The sequence below is a fragment of the Lytechinus pictus genome, chromosome 7, assembly GCF_037042905.1.
Source record: "Lytechinus pictus isolate F3 Inbred chromosome 7, Lp3.0, whole genome shotgun sequence".
NCBI classification, from domain to species: Eukaryota; Metazoa; Echinodermata; class Echinoidea; order Temnopleuroida; family Toxopneustidae; genus Lytechinus; species Lytechinus pictus.
The window spans coordinates 42,839,492-42,846,417 of record NC_087251.1 but is presented as its reverse complement, the minus strand read 5'-3'; positions in this window follow the sequence as shown (position 1 = coordinate 42,846,417).

Below are 6,926 nucleotides of genomic sequence, written 5' to 3'. Positions count from 1 at the left end.
GCTTTTGAGAAGTCGAGGAATAACCCTACGGTGTGATCAGAATCGTCAAAAGAAGTAGATATTTTATTTATTAATGTCAATATAGCATGAGTTGTATTATGTTTTTCTCTAAAACCGAATTGATTATCACATATAATACTATATTTCTTAAGGAAAGCAACTATCCTTTTATAAATTATCCTTTCAAGAATTTTTGAGAACGAAGTTAACAAAGATATTGGGCGGTAATTACTAGTAATTAATTGGTCTCCCTTCTTGAAAATGGGTATAACTTTAGCTATTTTCATCTTCTTTGGGACCTGGCCAAGCTGCAACGATAAATTAAATATATGAAGCAGAGGATCAGCAAGAGAATGTATAATGTTTTTCACAACTCTATTTGAAATCATAACCGGGAGTCTTTTCTGCTTTCAAATTAAATACAATCTCAAGTAATTCTTCTTTATGAACTGGAGTAAGAAATATTGAACTTTCATTTTGTTTATCCATAAAGTCCTTAAACGAATTTTCTACAGGCATAATATTTCCAGCTAACTTTGGTCCAATTTGAGAGAAATATGTATTAAATTCATTTGCTATAGAATGAGTATCTTCAACCATATTTCCATCTACACATAATTTATGAACAGCACTAGATTTGTTAATTTTGTTTAGGGCCCCATTTATTGTTTTCCATGTATTTTTAAGGTCGTTTTTATATGAATTTAATTTTTCTGAATAAAACCTCTTTTTTGCTATTCGGAGAGTAGTTGTTAAGGTATTTTTATAAGACGTGTATCTATTCCTTGAAATATCATTTGGATTTGATATATAAGAAACATACAGATTATTTTTCCGATTTATAGACCTTAATATCAATTTTGAAACCCATGGGAGCTTTGGAACACGTTTATAATCGTAATTTCGGTATTTCTTTAAAGGAACACAAGAATCTAAGCAGTCATTGAAAGATTTCAAAAATATGTCAAATGAGTCATCGACATTCACATTCGAGTTATAAACGTCAGACCAATCAACAGAGCTTAAATCTTCTTGAAGGCGTTCAATATTTTTATCACTAAAGTTGCGACAGATCCTATATTTCTTTTCCATTTTTGCGAGTGATTGTATTGTTTGGATATGGGTAAAAATAAGAAAATGATCGGATATGTCTGTCGTTACAATGCCAGCTTTCGGAAGAGGATGTAGGCGAGCAGCGAGAGGCCAAAATTTGGGACTTTAATCCCCCCGACTGGATCAAAGCAAAAACATGCATCATTTTGAAGGAAATTTTCTGAATTTTTTAGAACTGAGAATTAAAAGTGTCGCACAATGTAGCTTCACCATGGAAACCAGCCTTGAATAGGCCACGCCCATTTTTGTGATAAATGCAAAGCAGTAACTTATCATTTATATTTGTTAATTAATTACACTAATTTATATATGAATATAGACTTTACGAGGATAAAATCACTACAGATTGAATGATATGATAACGGCTAGCAACCAGATATATATTTCATCTACATTTTATTTCAAAACTGTTGCCTAGCAACATTTTTTCCCTAGCAACCATAATCATTTTTCAATATTCTCTTATTTTTTGACCAGATTAATTCATTTTATCATTTTTTTTAGTTTTTTATTTGTAAAAACTAATGAAGAAGGTGAATTTTGATGAAAAAGGGATAAAAGAGGAAGACTAGGATGTATAATGCATTAATGATCATGAAAAATTACATTATTGCCATGTTTGATTAACCCCTGCATGTGACGGATATCACTAATATGTTTGTGTGTATTTACGACTATATCGGCATCATTTTATGGATTTTATGATATTGTTATAAATCATTCTTAGATACCCTGCTGTATCATGTTATCTGTTCTAATCTAAATAATAGAGTACTTCATAGATTTTTCCGTTACCTATGGAAACCATTGTGTTGCCTAGCAACAGCATTTTCCCTAGCAACCATCACTTTTTGGTGATATTTCAAGCCTGTAACCTCCCAAAAAATTCCCTTTTTGGTCCTCAAAATGCATCTTATATTATTCTAAGCATTTATGACAATTAGTTTCACCCATCTGGTCAGGCAGTCGGCATATTTAGAGAGGGCATGGCTGTATGCAGACATTTTTTCCTTGGGGTGGCAAAACGATTTAAAAAAATTCCAAGAAACAAAGCGAGGGAGCGAAGCTACTGAGTTTGGCAAGGGGCGCTTTTTCATAGTAAATTGAAGGATATCTTGCACAATTTTTGTGAATTTTGTGAAAATTTTCAGTTTCAAAATGTAACTTTTCACAGCATACGGCAATGAGAGAGGAAATGGGTAGTTTGTTATTTGGAACTTTTTATCGTACATGTTAGGAAGGGAAATACATATCCAAGACCATTCAATAAGTCTTAAAGTGTCTGCAATGGGAAAACAAAATTATTTATCAGTATGGCAAATATAATTACTAAACTGTAGTGATTGTGAACTCAAAAGCTAATTACTTTTGGGGGTACCTACTAAAATGTGTAAATCACAATGCTCTATCAAAGTTTTTATCTGCAATTCTGGCAATTTTCCTGTGTTGCAAGGTCCCCCCCCCTTTTTTTTACCATACCAATGCATGGGCAATGGGACAGTTAACACAATAGACTACTTGCAGACCTTCAAGCTGTATTGCTGGTTTATCTGCACAACCTGGTGAAAAAAGCTTTCCAATGATCACCTGCCCTGATTTAAACACAGATCAAGAGATCTTCAGTATGTCGTAAATCTATCAAGTAGACAACAAAAATTACTCTAATCTGAGCCTGTTGCTCACTAAAACCGGTTAGTCCCTATACATTCTTTATGGGCATTACTGATTTCAGCAGTTAATTAGCAGGTCAAATATCTGTTTAAGTAGAATTAATTAGGAGTAGGCCTCTCATCAAGCTAACGGGCAAAGTCCTAACCATTGAACTTATGAGTATTTCTTTAAGTTCTTTCTATAAACCTCCTAACCAATCTTCCTCCCTTCCCCGAAAAGCCACCTCCGATCGAGGAAATGCAATTATTGGGGATTTAAACAGTCACAGCATTATCTGGGGGTATGGATAAACCAACGAAATGGAAAACTTGAGGAGAACTGGTCAGATGCAAATCAGATTGCATCACCGAACAAAATGTGAGAAGGTTGTGCTTGACCCTCTCCCGCACACTCAACATCGACCGATTGGGCTGAAGGTGAATGCAGACATCACTCCACGCACAGTTCCCTTTCACAGACGTTTCACCCTGAAGAAAGCAATCTGGGAGCAGTTTGTCATAGATCCGAATACCTACCCACAGGATCTTCCAGCACTCCGTACTCATTACGACACATTTGGAAAGCTGTTGAAGAAATCATCACATAAAAATATTCCACGAGGAGGCCGTACAAACTATTCTCCTGGCTTGACGGATGACGAAGCTGCTGTACAATAAAATTTTCAGGAGCTTTGAGAATTACCCCTTTGGTGCCGATACACTTGAATGTGGGGGGAAATAGACAACTGCCATTATGGATAGTAACAAAAGAAAGTGACAGTGATTTAACAAATCAATGGATATGACTCACTACAGCAGAAAAGCCAGGAAAACAATTTGGATCGTTGAAAACGACTATGCAAGTCTCAAACTATACCCCTAGTGACCACCGACCAAGTGACCCACTATCCTCTTGTGTACAGTCATGGTCACCCTATTTATTGCCCGCGAAGGGCCAACCTCCCTAAAAGAGCAGAGACAGCGTCCCAACTGAAGAGTCATTTGAAAACACAAGACAATCTTGTCTGCTTGTGCTATGCTATTATAATGAAGAGCAACAAGGAACCTGGATTAGATGTCCTCTGTGAGCAGATCACACTTCTTGGACCTGTTGCAGCCCAATGGCTGCTGACATATTAATCGACTGTTTGCATGAAAAAAATATGGCAAGAGGAAATTGAGGGTAGTTGCCTAACTCGAGCTAGGCAAAGACCCAATCAGCCCAAGGAGTTACAGAACTATCTCTCTACTCTGTTACACACACAATCCCTTTGAAAGGCTCCTGCTTAACCGCATTGCTCCCTTTTGTGACTGAGTTCCTCATTCAAGTAGGCAAGATTCAGGCCAGGAAAGTCCTTTACTTATCAAGTACTGAATCTGACTCAGTACATCAGATGGTTTGAGGAAGGTCTGAAAACTGGATCAGCCTTTGTTGACTTCTCTGCAGCTTATGAACCAGTTAATCATAGGGTAGGCCTACTTACGAGGAAAGTCATTGTGATGACAAAGGACGTCAAGTTGACAAGGCTAATTCAGAACATGCCCCCAAACCGGTTGTTTGTGAATCTCAGTGGTTCCAGCAGCAAATGGTGGAGGCAGAAAAATGGTCCCCCACAAAGAAGTGTCCTTGTCCAAATACACAAACGACCAACTAATCCACCCAAACACCAAGAGCTACCTATGCTGATGAACTGTGCAGTGCCTCATAAAAGCAGAAGAGGTGGAAAAAACATTCAGTGATGCTCTGGCATATCTGACTCTTTACTATCCAGAGAAAACCCAACTTAGCGTCTTCCACCTTAACAATAGAGATGCAGACCGGAAACTGCTGGTCAGATGGTGTTGAAACTTGAAAGTGAATGAAACATGCCAGCAAGTCTGCCTACCTTGACGTCACTATTGCGTACAAAGAACATATTGCCGAGACAAAGGCAAAAGCTGAAGAAAGGAACAACATCAAAAAGAGGCTTGCTAACACGATATGGGGAACAGATGCCAAACCATCCGTTCAAAAGCTCTGCTGTATGCTTCAAGTTTAACCCAATCCTGAATGCTGCTTGCAGAGCAATTTCCGACTGTCCGCTACCAAAAGAGAAGATGATCTTTACCTAGTGTGTGGCACAGTCCCCCACACATAGAGGTATCAGAATGGGTGGAAAAACAAGCAAAGAAAAATATGTCCTTCCACTCTTTAACTATGAACCTGCCAAAAAGAGAGTTACAGAATATATTATCTATAAGCGTAGCAGAATGATCAGTAATACGGGTTGGTCTAGAAATAATAGGCAAAAAAGTAGAAGATAACATTAATTCAAGGAAATCATTTGTTAAAGAGTGATTACTGGTCAAGAGATTAATATTGAAATCACCAGTGATGATACAATTGTTATTTATCAATTCTCCGTTTTGCAAAAGTTCATTAGTAGCAAGTAAAAAATCTTCTATACAAGAAGTTTGAGGAGGTCTGTAGATGACACCTATTATAGTTTTCTTATCTTTTTGAATTTTTACTTCTACAAATAAGGATTCGATGATTTCATTCATATATTCAAATTCATGTCTAATTGCATAATCAAATGAAGACGGAATATATAATGCTAGTCCACCTCCAATTTTATTTTTCCTATTGTTTATAACAATATCATAATTCGGGAGGGTGCATAAGGAATTCGGGGTTTCCGTGAACCAAGTTTCAGTAAGAGCAATAATTGGGGGATTGGCAAACTGTGTATTTTCTAATAATAATCGTAATTTCTCGAAGTTTTGGTTAGCGCTTCTTATATTCAAATGCAAAATAAAAACATCATCTTCTCCAATCAATTTAGCATAGTCTTTGAATGAATTTTCTGTATAATATGGAGAAGAGGAAAGATTGTATGCTTTATCATGAATATCGAATTCAACTTGAAGTTCATCAAAACTATTTGTAAGAATATCAGTAGAAAATCTATCAAATGGAGTATGATGATTTGAGATAACATTGCTTTTATCTTGATGATTTAGTAATAAGAAATCATCATTATTCAGATGATAAAAGGGGAAATCACGCATATTATCCACCATTATGAAATATAATATATTGCCATTTTAAAACAAAATCTTTGTAAGCTAAGCATATAAAGCATTTTTTAGATTTGATACCATCATGACCCAAAATTCGAGTTCGGAAAATACTACAGTTGTAATAGTTAACAAAATAAAGATTATCTAATACAATTATTAACGGGCGATGAAGAATATTTGCACACAAAAATAAGTAAAATGACCTCCATAAAATGTCTGGTATTACAGTCAATATAGATCAATAAAATGGTTAGTGTTCTGATTTACACATTAAAAACGCTTAAAACTTTTATACAATGCTGCTTACTATATGAACAAAGTTTAAAATCTGAAACAACAAACTTTAATTTGATTTTCAAGAAATTAAACATGATTACTAAATAACTACTGTAAGGTTCATATAGTGAACAGCATTTGTAGATAATTTTAACATAGTTTTAACTGTGTAATAAAAATTTAAAAACCAAACTTGCGACAATAAAACATATCACGTCAAACCTAACATAATAGTATGACTAATAATCAGGATAATGATCATAGTCTTGATTTATAATTATCAAATGATAGGTTTGGGCCCTCCTCCTTCATTTTCTGCAGCTCAAGATATTATAATTTCATGTATGAGCCAGTAAAAATACTATGAAGAAAGCATATAAAAAATTTGTTTGGCAAGCAGTATCTGAAATTTCCAAGGGGAACAGTTCTACAAAATTCATTTTGAAAAAAATATACCATACATTTATCATTTCTTTTCAATATCACATCACATCATGCATCATTTTATTAAAGACAGTATTAGTCAACAAAGTCTTTTGAAATGTTTAATCATTCGACTATTACAGTCAATGATTATATAACCTTTGTTCATTTCACAATTTCGAGCAAATTCACCTAGATATACCGGTATTGCTGAAATTCACAAATGAATAAAACAGCCTTCACCATATTTTTAATTGGACATGTCTATGCAGGCACTGCTCTGCGGCATATCATCTGCAATATAAAACAAGTGGAATGCCTCTGGCAGTCTCGCCTGCATTTCGATATAGCAGCAGTGCTGCCTTTGAAAAACAGCTAATGAATAATTATTCACAGAAGAAA